Below are 15,055 nucleotides of genomic sequence, written 5' to 3' on the forward strand. Positions count from 1 at the left end.
ATTTGTTGAAGTTGTACAACTCTCCATTGTCCATGGTAGAAGATGTTCATAGGGACAACATGGATCTGATAGTTGAGAAGTTCAACAAGTTTGTTCATTATCTTGTTGACAATCAACTATACAAAATTGAAGATAGCTTCGACTACGAGAACGACTAATGATGGAAGCTAAGGAAATAATACTAAAGACTAAAGGGAGATTGTTGGGCCCTGTTTTGTACATTGGTCTTTTGTATTATTACGTTCTTATCATGTTGTATTTAATCGGTTTCATGTTTCGTTTATGTATGTTTGGGCCCGAGGCCTTGTAAAATTGAGCCAATTGAACCGCTCAATAATAAAAAAAGGGATTTTACATATATCCCCTTCCGAACTTCCTTTATTACATATATCCCCAATGTTAAACCTTTAATTACATATTTCCCCTTCTAGTATGCAATTACCATTTTACCCTTTTTCATTTAGATTCCCTAGTAAAAAGTCCATCAATCATTTCCATATTTACTGAACATTCAGCGAACACCGCCGGGACTCTCTTCCAATCACCGGCATCTTTCCAGCCTTCTCTTCAATTACCGATGTCTTCCCTGGCCGTCGACAATCGTCTTCCTTCCAATCGTTGGTGAACACAACAATCTCTCCTGTTGCGATAATTAATTATGGGCCTTCTTTCTCCGGCCAACACAACACGTATATTTCTGACCGTCTGTTTCAATCTCCGGCGTCTCTTTCTCCGTTGAGTGGAAGGTAAGTGAACACAACAAACTTTTCTCTGTTGATTGGAAGGTAAGTAAACTTTATGGCTAATTCCTCTTCTTATAATATGTTTATGTTAATGGTTGCTGCTTTTATGTTTACAACTTATAATTGAAAACTAATTTGTAATGTGAAGACTTAATGTTTTGTTTACTAATCAATTATTTCTATGCATATTACATATTCACGAACCTGATATGTATATCTATAATATATGGTAATATATAGGAATAAAGATTCAAGTATTAAAAGATTGCAAAGGACTAAAAATTTGACTCAATTTGAATTTATTAGTTTTGATATATTCATCTTAAAATCGACTTGGTTTGAGTTTAAACTGGGGATATATGTAATTGACTAATTGTTACTATTAAGAAGTGGATATATGTAAATTAGTTTATTAAGGGTAAAATGGTCATTTAATTAGATAATTTTAATGAAATGGGAATGTATGTAATATATGTGGTTTAAGGAGAGGAAATATATAGTTACATGTTTAGCATTGGGGAAATATGTAATAAGAGAAGTTAGGGAGGGAATATATATAAATGCCCCATAAAAAATGCATGGTATTACTTGCACTATAAATAGTGCAAACATACTCATGCATCAACATCTTTGCCAAAAACTCCATCTTATTCATTCACATACTCTCTCCACTGCCTTTCTTCCTTTCCATTTCTAGAATTAACAAAACACAACAAGATCTGAGATCTCAGTTGGCTACAAGTGATTTTCGCTAGCTTGTAGTTGAGATTGATTCAAGAACTAGTTGTTTGATCCTTGTTTAAGGAGCTACATACTGCAGTGATATTGACAGGTTAGAAGGTAAACAATCACACCAAACGTTGGCAATCAAAGACTCTCCTTCGTAGCATAAGCATCTAGTGTCGTAGCGGCACATAAAATCGGTCTTGAGATATCTAAGGAACGAGATATCTTATCAAATATGCGATTGGAAACACCAATGTACATATTATATGATTGGCGTAACTCATGTAGAAGTTTATAACGAATGAATTGCCATAGGTCTGCACCATACCCGCAATGTTTTGCAACCCGGACCGGACCGGTCGGACCGGGACCCGGTACAATTACCGATCCAGGTGATGCTATTAACCCAATTTCTAAATAACCGGCCGGTTCTTGGAATTTGCGGTCGAACCAGACCCGGTGAACCGACGGTCTGACCGAAAATTTTGAATATTACGAGTTTTCTAGGGTTTGTTTCTTAAAAATATCCGGAAATTGACCCAACCCACCTTCGATAAAGCCATCCGCGAGTTGTCGTCCTTCAAACCAGCCTTATTCTTCATACTTATTACTTACTAATTTACAGATTTATGAAGTTTTGGATATAAGAGAGGGAAAGAAAATAGAAATATAAAATGGATGGACGTAAAACTAAAATGACGGCCGGTTGTATTGCTATTGGGGAATATTTTGAAACCCTATTAAACTAAAATAGGTGATATATAAGATTTTCATGGGCTTTGTGGGCCTTTACAGGTAATGTTATAGAATACGAGTGGAATTTTAGGACTTTATGTCATTCTCAATTGAAGACTCCACTAAGAAAAACAAATTTCAAATAAAAATAGTTTCAGTATATAACTAGAATCAGTATAGTGAAAAAAAATACAATAAAATAAATTGTTAAAACTTATAATAATAATAATATTAATAATAATAATAATAAATAATATATATATTATATATATATATATGTGTGTGTGTGTCCGGTCCGACCTCCAATCCAGTCCGACCTGTGACCCGTTAAGGTGTCCAGGTCAATGTCCGGTCCGGGTCTGAAAACATTGCATACCCGAGACAAACTACAGCCCAAAACCCACAATTTCCAACATGCAACATCTTGCGCATGTGTAATGTATGGATAACAGATTAACGGAATCTGAGTCATTAACGGGTGTGAATAGCTACTTTGAGATTTCGAAATAAACTATGTCTCATTCTTTTGTGAAGCCATCAAATTGAGTCGCATAACTACGTACAGTGGCGGATCCAGGAATTTTTTTTAGGTGGTTCCCTCTTAATTTATAAGGTGGTTCCTACGCGTCTTCTATATATCCGTACACTATTATTTCGAAACTCGGGTGGTTCCGGGGAACCACCCGGAGATCTTGTTTCTTATGTTGTTTTCCTTTAAACTTGTCAGTCCCTTCTTTTTCTCCTTTTGAACTACAAGATCTTCAACATCCGTTGTGTTCGGATCAAAAATACTTAGAAAGCAGGCAATCACATGGAAAATTACAACTTGTGCGAAGTTAAGAGTCACACATCGAAGACTCAATCATATGGTTTAACTGATTAACAACCCGTATTATAATTAAATCTACAGCTTCAATATAAATGTTACCTCGTAGTAAATTGAAGCATGGTAGTCTATGTTAATGCATGCGAATAATCAAGCTTTTTTCAACGCTTTATCTTCTACCTATGTCCTGCAGCTTCATGATGTCGACAATAATTTCCACAAATTCATCTAAAGTATAATTAGCCGAGTTCAACAATTATTTTAATAGTGAATGCTGGGTCTCTACTCTATTTGTTATATTAATTCCAAAATCCACGCTGACACAAATATTTCTTTAAACTTCTTTCAAATTGAGACTATCAGTTGATCAAACATCATACCGCCCAAATAACCTCATATGGCATGTATGTCTTTGACAAACGACAAGTCGCTTACACATGTGTTTATTTTAACGTGCTGTTCCAATCATCATCCTTATAAAATTGTACAAACAATTATATTGTTGTTGTTCTTCTTATTGACTTATTGATATGGTTACGAGTCATGCTTCTTGAATGTAGGGGAGAAGTGGTGAAATGGAACACTAAAACAGGGGCATATATTAGCTATAATTAAAACTTTAAAGTGATTAATAGCAGTATTTGATAAATTAACTATATACATGTTTCAAAGCCTTATGGCTAATGTAATTATTTAATTTGACTTAAAACTACATATTTCCTTTAACGGCAACTCTCACGCATTCTAACTTTACTTATAAATTGCACTTTTTTATGTTTTTTACGACAAGAATTGAACCCACGCTTTATTAAAAAAGAAAAGGTTTATCTAACCAGTTGATATCACTAGCCATAACCTTTCGGTACTTAAAATCATATCTATCTTAATAAATTATAAAAGCACTATAATTAAAGTATTTAATATATAAGGGAAAAGTTTGTGAAACTCAATAAGTGATAATAACAAAGAAAAGAACATTCTTCATATTAAAAGTATGCAAAGGTTACAAGATGATCTCATACCCTTCAAGTACAAAGTTTTTGACTCACTATTTCTTGTCCTATTCTTATTTTAATGAGCTTGTACAACCAGAGAATATTTGAAGGGTCCTCTTCCTAATGGATTGATGTTGACTCCTCTTTTTCTATTAGTGAGGATTTGACTATATTCCTTTTGTCTCCTGTCATGTCACCAATGTGGTCTCTTCTTATTCTTGCAACTGTTTGCTTCTAGAAGGGATTTAGTGACGATCCCCTATAATGTATTCCATCATAAACTTTCATGCATTTTCAATAAATAATTTTGAAACCTTATAGCTAAAATAGTTGTCTCCAAAGTGAAATCTTGGTGGCAAAATGATGACTCTCCAACCAAATGATTGTGGTGTTGATCAGTTCTTTATGTAAGCAATAGAAAACATGATAAATATTAAATTTATGAACCTGTTTTAGCAGTGAGAGTAGTAACTGCAGCAGAGAAGGATGTTGACGACATGGTTGTTAGCTTGGTCGAGTTCTCATTTAGGATGTATAGTTAAGGATGGAAATTATGGTTCTTGAGAGGAACCCGGTTGTGTGATTAGGGTATGATGTTAATTATTCTATCTATATATACATCCAAGAGGAAACCCTTTATTAGCTAATTAAGTGTAATATGACTCATCAACAATTACCAGGATAATATACAATAAGGTATAATTAATAATTTGATCTATTATAATATAAATTATTATAATAGCCACATATAAATATATATAATTATATATTTAATCTTACATTCTCCCATTTCGTCGAGTAATCATTTACTTTGAGTATTAGATAAGTGTGATCAGGAGTTAACACTCATTTTAGCTTTAAACTTAAACTAGAGCGGATAAATACAATAATTGAATTGAACATTAACTCAAGACCCACATTAATCATACTGCAGTCCTTATTTAAAACCTAAGTAGTTATGATCAAAATTTTCAAGTAATACCTTTAGAACATTTGATTTATATATTAATTCGTCTATATGTCATTATGCATGCAGAACATATTAAGAGAAACAAAATCAAAACTGAGGAAAATTTATAATTAGTCATTAATAGTATGATATGCAATTATACATGGTCATTAGTGATCCCATCTTAATTATTAAGAGCTTTCATAAGACTAATAGGTGACAAACCATTAGTTATTGCATCCTTAAGCACATCATGAAGGTATTCGATATGAAAAATTAGATTCCTCAATTCGTTTATAATCGAACAATTACTTTCATATCAAAATTTAATGCAACACCTCTCGAACTGTTACTGTTTAAGAAACTATGGTAACTGACTTTATCACAATAAGCCTTCAATATATAATTTATATGGAGTTAACAAACTTATAAGTCCACTAATAAATTTTCAACAACACTTATTTACCAATGTATTATGATTAATCAACATGTTATATCATCATGACTTAGGTGGTTGTTATCAACTTATATGACTCCTACATGAGATAGATTTATCTGCTGACATAAGAATATATCCCGAAAATTACATTCTGTTATCTTTGAATATATCAAAGTTTAGAGTAATCAAGCGATTTAAATTCTCACTTCTTCTTTTAATTATAGTTTTTCGTTTCTTTTAAATATACTTTAATACTTTTTTAGATGTTTCACATTAATCTAGTATATCTAGTGTGTTGCAATTTTGAGTAATATCTGAATGAGTATATACTTTAACCTACATAAGGCTTCTACTTAATGAAGCATAAGGAAATAATCTCAATGATCATGTTATCCTGTTAAAGAGAGAAATATTGTTTGTTACATGTGTAAGAAATATCTCTAAGATCTATCATATAAAAGTATGTGCGAACAATGTTTTGACTTATGTAACATATACCTATCAAAATAATGTCATCTATATAAGGAAAGTTTTTTTTAGTTTCTCCCACTTATCTTGAGGTAGGTATGTAACATCCCGAAATTTCTAAAATAATATTAATTATATTATTTATTGTCAGTGAGGAAGTTTGCTCGGGTTAGCGGGAAACAATTAAATTAAGTAGGGGTTAATACGAGTCGGGCTAGCATTGGGTAATGGATATGGGATATGGACTTGGGTTAAAATGGAAGGAAGATAGACCATGGGCTCAAGCCCATGACCCATCATATAAATACCTTCATTTTGCCTAAATCATGCATTTACACATATTCCATACACCACCAAAACACACACTTAGCTCTCTCTCATCCTAGTTTCTCTATCTAGTCGAAACCAAGAGGAAGAACCGATTTCTGACCCGAGGTAATGATAGTATGATGTTGTTTGAACTCAAACCCGTTAGTTTTAGTCACGAAACGACGAGCTGATGCCATTAAACCGTTAAATTCACGATATCCGGGTGGAATCGAGTATAAACCGAACCTAAGATGAGCTTAGGGATCACCCTAGCTCAGATCTGGATCGAACGGGACGAAAAACGGTGCAAACGTTAGTGAAATAAGCGATATCTCACTTTTCCGGCGAGATCACGTTTTTTCCGGCAAGTGCGGCGCCGGAGGTTAAGTCACATCAAGGAATGTTCTGACGTGACATCTGACATCTGACGAACCCTAACCCTAATTCGTTACGGAAATCTAACTAATTAGCGGTGTAAGTCCCCCCGGGCCGATGGTGATCGATATGAGATCCGCACGAGGTCTAGGAGTGCGGAATCCTCCTAGACTCGTTTATGGTGTTATAGACGAAGAACACGAATAAACACAAAAAAACACACGAATGGGATAAACGAATCTGCAGATCCTTTATATAATATTCAAAACACATTACATACCGAACAAAAACAAAATACGGCCGACCCGAGGTGAGCTCTACCTCGGGTCTGCCCACGCGACTCTCCCTTTCTGTTTTCTCTAGACAACTTTTCTGTTCTCTCTCTCTCTCTTTTGATCAACTACTAACCCTAAACATAACATACATATATATAGATAAACATCTATGCCGGTTTGGGCTTGGGCCTATGGTGAAGTTGTCCTAACTTCACCAACAGGTGAAGTTGTCCTAACTTCACCAACACGTGAAGTTGTTCTAACTTCACCTATGACGAAGTTGGCTCCCTCCACAACTTCTCCCCAACTAGTCAGAATTGCATAGCGACGGTCACAAAATGCACCAACAGACTCCCCTTTGACCGTTGCTCTCAATTCTAACAAACATAAAAGATCATCTGTTACAAAGCATGCACCAACAGACTCCCCCTTTTCTGTTGCTCTTCTGTGTTCTTCTTCTAGTAGGAAATGATCTTCAGACATTGCACTGTGATCTTCAAACTTGAACTTCACATATATACGCAACATCAATCCTGTCATCAACCAGCAGTGTCTGAAACTGTCTTGTAGCTTCACAAATCTACCAATAACCCGACGTCTTCCATATTAGATCTCCCCTTCAGTGTAAGCCCCTCCGAACTATATCGATCGAGATCATTGACCTGCATCCCGGTGCCTAATTGATCATCTCAACCATTCGGTTAGCAAGATAAGGTTCAATCTTCAACTACCCAACAACAAGTGATCAGTTTCATTAGAAAACCACCTTGACAGAATCTAACACACATGCCTTGTAATAATCATCAAAAGCTTAACCAAGCCTCCATGATCTTTATTACCCGAGCATCCATGATCTCCAAAAACATTATCACCAAATTTTTCCTCAATTATCCTCCTTTCATATGAACGACATATAAAAAATTTTGTTCAAGAAAATTTCTCGAAAATAACCTTTTTTTGGGAATACCATATCTTGAACGTCGGAGGAAAAAGGAAAGCATATGGTTAAATTCTCCTGATAACTTCACCCGTTAACTTCACCTGATAACTTCACCACCTGATAACTTCGCCAACCAATAACTTCGCCAACCAATAACTTCATCAGCCAATATCTTCGCCAGCTAATAACTTTGCCCTTTGTTAACTTCACCTTCCAGTAACTTGGCCAAAACCCTAAAATTCTAGCGACAACTTCGCCAAAACCCTATAACTTCGCCAAAACCGTCTTATCCAACTAAAACCAGATCTGAAACGTGCCAAAAACACCAAAACGCAGATCTCGAACCATAGCATAAGAGCCTAAGGCTCTGATACCACTTGTAAGCCCCCCCGGGGCCGATGGTGATCGATACGAGATCCGCACGAGGTCTAGGAGTGCGGAATCCTCCTAGACTCGTTTATGGTGTTATAGACGAAGAACACGAATAAACACAAACAAACGAATGGGATAAACGAATCTGTAGATCCTTTATATAATATTCAAAACACATTAAATACCGAACAAACACAAAATACGGCCGACCCGAGGTAAGCTCTACCTTGGGTCTGCCCAAACGACTCTCCCTATCTGTTTTCTCTAGCCAACTTTTCTGCTCTCTCTCTTTTTTAATCAACTCCTAACCCTAAACATAACATACATATATATAGATAAACATCTACGCGGGCTTGGGCTTGGGCCTATGGTGAAGTTGTCCTAACTTCACCAACAGGTGAAGTTATTCTAACTTCACCAACATGTGAAGTTGTCCTAACTTCACCAACACGTGAAGTTGTTCTAACTTCACCTATGATGAAGTTTGCTCCCTCCACAACTTCTCCCCAACTAGTCGGAATTGCATAGCGACTGTCACAAAATGCACCAATAAGCGGTAATTCGTTAAGTGAAGGATAACCAGTTCGTTATGGAAATTCGTTAGAATGGGATGACGAACCAGACTGTGTTAGATGATTCGTTACTCATCCATTCGCTATGACCAGATGACGAATCAGGCCGTGACCAGATGACGAATTGGCTCACCAATTCGTTAAACAAGATAACGAATTAGCTAAGAAATTCGTTACAGAGAGATAACGAATGGACCCTCTTTCGTTAAAAGGTTCATTCGTTATAAAAGATCAGTTCGTTATGAAGAATCCAGTTCGTTAATAAGACCAATTAGTTATATGGTATGATCTGTTATATGGACCAAGTTATAAAGGCTCAATTCGTTCAAAGGGTCAGATTGTTACAAGGGTCAGTTCGTTATAAAAGACCAGTTCATTATAGAATCCCCATTCGTTAAGAACTGGATAACGAATTAGACTATGAAGGAATGACAGAATAGTCCATAGACTTAAGGAATGAGATAATTACATATTAGCCCTTGGACTTTGATAATCTATGAAAGATACCTTTAAAGGTTAACGGGTAATGATTAACTAACCGGTAAAGATCAATGAAGTAAAACTGGCTTAGACGATTTAGATTAAATAACCAATGGTTAAGAATGGTTAGAACGGTATTTAATATTGCAATTATTAAACAGTTAGTCGCGCAAGGCTCAAGAAAGGAATATCATTAACGGCGAACGTAATCGCGTTCAAGTGAGTTTCTAGCCCCACTTCCTTGTTATGATTTTGGGGTTGTGTGCATACTCAATGTGATTAGTCAATACACTTACCTTAAGTGATAAGTGTACGCTATATATGATATATATGATAGATATGAATGATTGCTTGACGATACGTGAACGATCTTCGGATATTGCATGTACCGTCAGGTGGTAGTTAAAGATAAGATTGTTATATATATGAGGTATGAATGATGTTTGCATGTTATATGAGATATAAAGGATTAATAGTATGTGAACGATTTTCGGATATTGCACGTATTGCCAAGAATAGTGATTGTCTCCTTATATGGATATTAAATAATAAATTGTAGAGTTCCCTTTACGGATAATATATATTGTGTTCCTCTAATGGAAATCCTAGTGTTCCTCTAATGGAAAACATAATGTTCCACTAATGGAAAGCCTAGTGTTCCTCTAATGGAAAGCATAGTGTTCCTCTAATGAAAATCATAATGTTCCTCTAATGGATAGCATAGTAATAGTAATAGTTCTTTTAATAGGTATTACATGACGTTCCTCTTATGGATATATATATATATATATATATAAGGTTAAGATATGTATGTATGCACGATATGTGTATGTATTGTATGTCGCCTGATTAACTAGAACTCACTTAGCGTAGCTGACTTTTAGTATGCACGCAGGTAATCAGATTTAAGAGCTAGCATGAGGATGGCACATGGCATGGATTGAACGGCTGGCATCTGAAGATTTTCACTCCCCCACATCTTGCAAATCTTGTAAGTTATGATTGAGAAACTTAAGGCTCCTACTTATTTTTAATACCTCTAGGAAAAATACTAGAGAAGTTTCAATGATGTACGTGATGTGGGGATCTATTATATATATGTTAGACTTGATTTGATTTCATCAACATCCAGATGTCATAATAAACTTAGAGACATGTTTAAAATAATTCGTATTAATTATATATGAATGGATCTCTTTAAGACTTTGGACCATAGAAGATAGGTTAGATACAAGTAATAGTCTTTTTAATAATAAAAGAATTATGTCTGAATATTCCATTTGAATAAGTTCCACGAATGTAAGTGAAATATAACTTCTGGTGCACTCATACTTATTTCTTAAGCCAAGTAATGTTTAGGGCATTTAACACATTATTTAAAATCACTAAGAATGAATTATATGAAAAATCACTCTCATCAACCATGTCATGATGTCTCATGAAATTTGGTTTTAATGGATGAATTTTATAAGTCTCATTTGTCTTTTGTTTAATTTCTATTTGCGTGATAACAAAAGTTGTGAAAGTATATATTATCATCTAGTTCTATTTTATAAATGTTTCAATCTAGATATTAATAACAAATAATATGAGAGTTTAAGGTAAGAGTGATTTTATGTTTGACTGTGCAAACTTTAGAATTGTCATAATGTAGCTTAAGTATTGATACTAAATTCTGATTAATCTCTAGAATATTTAAGGTATCATAAATCGTAATTAGAAAATAGTTTATCATGGATCAAATAACCTTAACATTTAAATTTGTCAATGGCACTCGTGTTAGTTATTTGTTGATTTCGGGTAAACATATAGAACTAGACTTAACCAATAATGTGTTAATGGGAATATTAGGATTAGCAGACTTAAATATCATTATTATACAACTATCAGTTTTAGCTAATTGTTCTTTTGAATTATGGATGCTCTTGTAATGTCTATGCCTAATCTAATAACATATTTTTGCATTGAAACTTCTCCTCAGAGAACTTAAAGCTGGGAGTAATACTTGTATTTTGTGTATGAACCTTAGAATTATCCTCATTTAGGTTTTAGTGGTAGTGAGTTGAATAACATCTTATTTCCAGTACCAGACATTTCCTTTCTTGTACATATGTTGCTGATCAACACACTCTTTTTCCTTTGGTATTTCTGAGTGTTATAGTTGATTCTTAAGTCACCAAATTGTACTATTGAAATATCTATTATGTAATGTACTATAAAATTGTACTGATTTTCATGTGTGACCCCTTAATTTTATGGGTCATGGTATTGTACTTTATGATGTATTCAGGGATACCATTTAACCTTATAGTTAGAATTTAGAAGGAATGCATGCATCTTAGGAGTTATTTTGTAGTCTTAGGAAAAACTAAATCTAGAGTAACTCTAATGATAATATTTATTTAAATAAGTTCTTGATTATCATTATCATAAGAGATATTATGATGACTCATCCCATTTTTATGCTCTAGTTTTCAATAGAATGATTGTTATTAGAAAGAACAGTAGGATAGTTATATCATGTCTTATTGGATAATTAAAACTGAGAAAAGCTAAATGTTATTAAAACTCTTTATGATGTAAAACTTATATTATGTTTTAATATTAGAGTGGATGATTTGGATTAGATAGTTGTTTATAGAAAAAAATTATAGTGAGTAACGTTATGGGATATTAAAATAACACATATTAAAATTTATGATCATTAAATTAATGAAGAATCTTTAATGTGAGAATCATTATATTTTGTTGAAGATGTGATATTTCTATTATTAACATCAAACTAATAGACTATAATTAAAAGTTCTACTTAAACAAAAAAAAATCACCTTTGGAAAGAACTAAAATTAATTTAAGTATGTGTGTAAAACAACTGTAACACATCACCTTCGGGCATAAGTGAGACAATTATTTTAATTATGCACGGGCTAGTTTTGCTAGATAAAATGTAACACATCACCTTTGGGCAGAAGTTAGACATTTTTATCATGTTATGCAAAAACTAACAAAAGCTTTCAACTAGAATTAAATGATATAGTAAATGTAACACATCACCTTTGAGCATAAGTGATACATCAAAATTCACTCAAATTAAGCTTTTTATGTTTTGTAAAATTTTATAAGATTTAATTGTTTACAAAACATTTAATTAGGAACAGTTTATGGGGAAATTAGAGTTCTCGAGAAATTAGTTATCAAGACTTTTAAGTTCTTCGGAATTATGAGTTCTCGAGAATTTTGGTGAACCCGACTTTTAGTGGGTTTTTGGGATTATGAGAGTTTTCGGGTTTTATATGGTTTCGGAATTTTGTTAAACCAAAACCATTTTAGAAGAAACCGAATCTATTTTTAAATCCTTAACCCAATTTTTAACCCATAAATTATGTTATCCCAAAAATTAGTTTTAAATCCCATAAATTAAATTATGATAATGATGAAATTCGAATTCTAATGGATTATCTTGTTTCCTAATCTAAATGATTTAAGTATTGTTAACCAAGATTTTGAATTATTGATAAAACTATTTCATTTTTCAAAATTTTAATATATAAAATCAATAAATATGGAAACAAAATATTTAATTCCTATGATTCGTCCAAAATAAGGACGATTTTTCGAACTTTATGATGAACATGAAGAACATCTTCGAATAATGTTTAATCAGTTTTCTTTGGAATCGAAATCTTAAACATATTTTTAACAGATTTTGAATATATTAGAGTTTTAAATATGAATTTTAGTAATTATAACCAGCTTTCTAAACAAAACATTAAAACAAAAAACCGAAAAAATTAGGATTTTAATCAAAATTCATGTTTTTCGATTTTAATTCCAGATTTAGGGAAAACACGAAGAACTGATTAATCAACATCGCTCTGATACCACATGTTGATCAGTTCTTCATGTAAGAAATAGAAAACATGATAAATATTAAATCTATGAACTAGTTTCAGCAGTGAGAGTAGTAATCGCAGCAGAGAAGGATGTTGACGGCATGGTTGTCAGCTTGGTCGAGTTCCCCTTTAGGATGTATAGTTAATGATGGAGATTATGGTTCTTAAGAGGAACCCGGTTTAAGGAGAGAGGAGGCACACAAAGTTGTTATATGTGTGTGATTAGGGTATGATGTTAATTATTATCTCTATATATACACCCAAGGGGAAACCCTTTATAGCTAATTAAGGGTAATATGGCCCATCAACAATTACCAGGCTAATATATAATAAGGTATAACTAATAATTTCATCTATTATAATATAAATGATGTTAATACCCACATATAAATATATATAATTATATATTTAATCTTACAAGGGTGGTGAAGGTAAGTAGGCATAGTGATATGGTTTGAAATATACATATTATATATATATTCCCTACTATTTTGAGTACTTTTAAGCTAGGCTTTTATTAAATATTACTCATATTTGGTTCATGTGTCAGCTTTTAAGGTTTTAAGAGACAACTAGTTAAAATGATATATTTTTACTAAACTTAAAACCAATAGATAATACAATAAATTAAATTAATTAAAAAAATAGTAATAAAAATCGTTTTCTCTTAAATAAAAGAAAAAGTAACAAATGAGTAAATCAAAAGAAAAGTGCATCACGTGAACTTCACATTTCACAACTCTTACCTTTTATTTGTCATGATTTAATATTTGTATATGGGTTTTTAATTGCTTGTCTGATGCATTATTCGTTTAACATTTTATGCAGCCCAAGAAACAATTTAAGAAGTACTAAATAGGCTTGGTGGGTTTGGTGGACCAAAATAAAAGAACTCCACTAGGTTTAATTACATGGGTCGGTGAAGATAATAGAGAGAAAATTTGGATGCATCAGAATATATATATATATACATATATATATATATATATATATATATTAGTTCTGTGAGAACATCAGCATTGTTTTTTTTTTGTGGAAACCAAGAAATTTAGGGGAGAGTGTGGAATGTGAACTGCCATAGGTTAAAGCATTATATCGGTGGGCCAATTGATTCGGTCGAGGAAGATGTATTTCTTCTCGATATCCCTACTTTGATTGCTTGATAGGGATAGGACTCGGGAAATAACCGAGTGTAGAGTTTGTATACCTTTTATTTGTTTTCTATTATTTTTGTATTTTGAATCAGTTTTAAGTTTTTAGAGTATGTTTGATGTCTGCTTTGGGCGCTTTGAGCTTTTTTTTTTGCAGGTTTGGATACTTTCGTTCATACTCAATCTCCATTCAGACGGGGGAGTTCTGAGCTTATTTGATTGTAGAGGGTACCCAAAAGTTGCGACCGCGAATGAAATGCTATACGGTCGCTTTATCGGAACATGACATACGCAGATCATGGTCATATTACCAGGGGTGTCTGTTCCAATTTCTTTATTCTTTGTTTTATTTTATTTTATTTCTGCTTTATTTTTGTGTTTTTCATGTCTTCAATTGAGGACAATGAGAAATTTAAGTGTGGGGACGGGAAGCTGACGTTTTTAGTTTAACAAAAAGTAAAAAAAAAAATAAAAAAATTGATAAATAAAAAAACGAAAAAAAGTTATGTAAAAAATGAAAAATAAAAAAATGTCCGAAAATTTATTTTGCGTTTAATGGAAAATGATATTTTTATTTTGCCCGAAAATTCCATTGCATTACATATTTTTCGAGGACGAAAATAATATAAGTGTGGTGATATTTGATATGGTTTGAAATATACATATTATTATATATATATTCCCTACTATTTTAAGTACTTTTAAGCTAGGCTTTTATTAAATATTACTCATATTTGGTTCATGTGTCGGCTTTTAAGGTTTTAAGAGACAACGAGTTAAAAGATATATTTTTACTAAACTTAAAAC

Source organism: Bidens hawaiensis, unplaced genomic scaffold, assembly GCF_021521415.1.
Source record: "Bidens hawaiensis isolate Kalapana, Puna unplaced genomic scaffold, B.hawaiensis_p1.1 tig00011225_1, whole genome shotgun sequence".
Lineage (NCBI taxonomy): Eukaryota > Viridiplantae > Streptophyta > Magnoliopsida > Asterales > Asteraceae > Bidens > Bidens hawaiensis.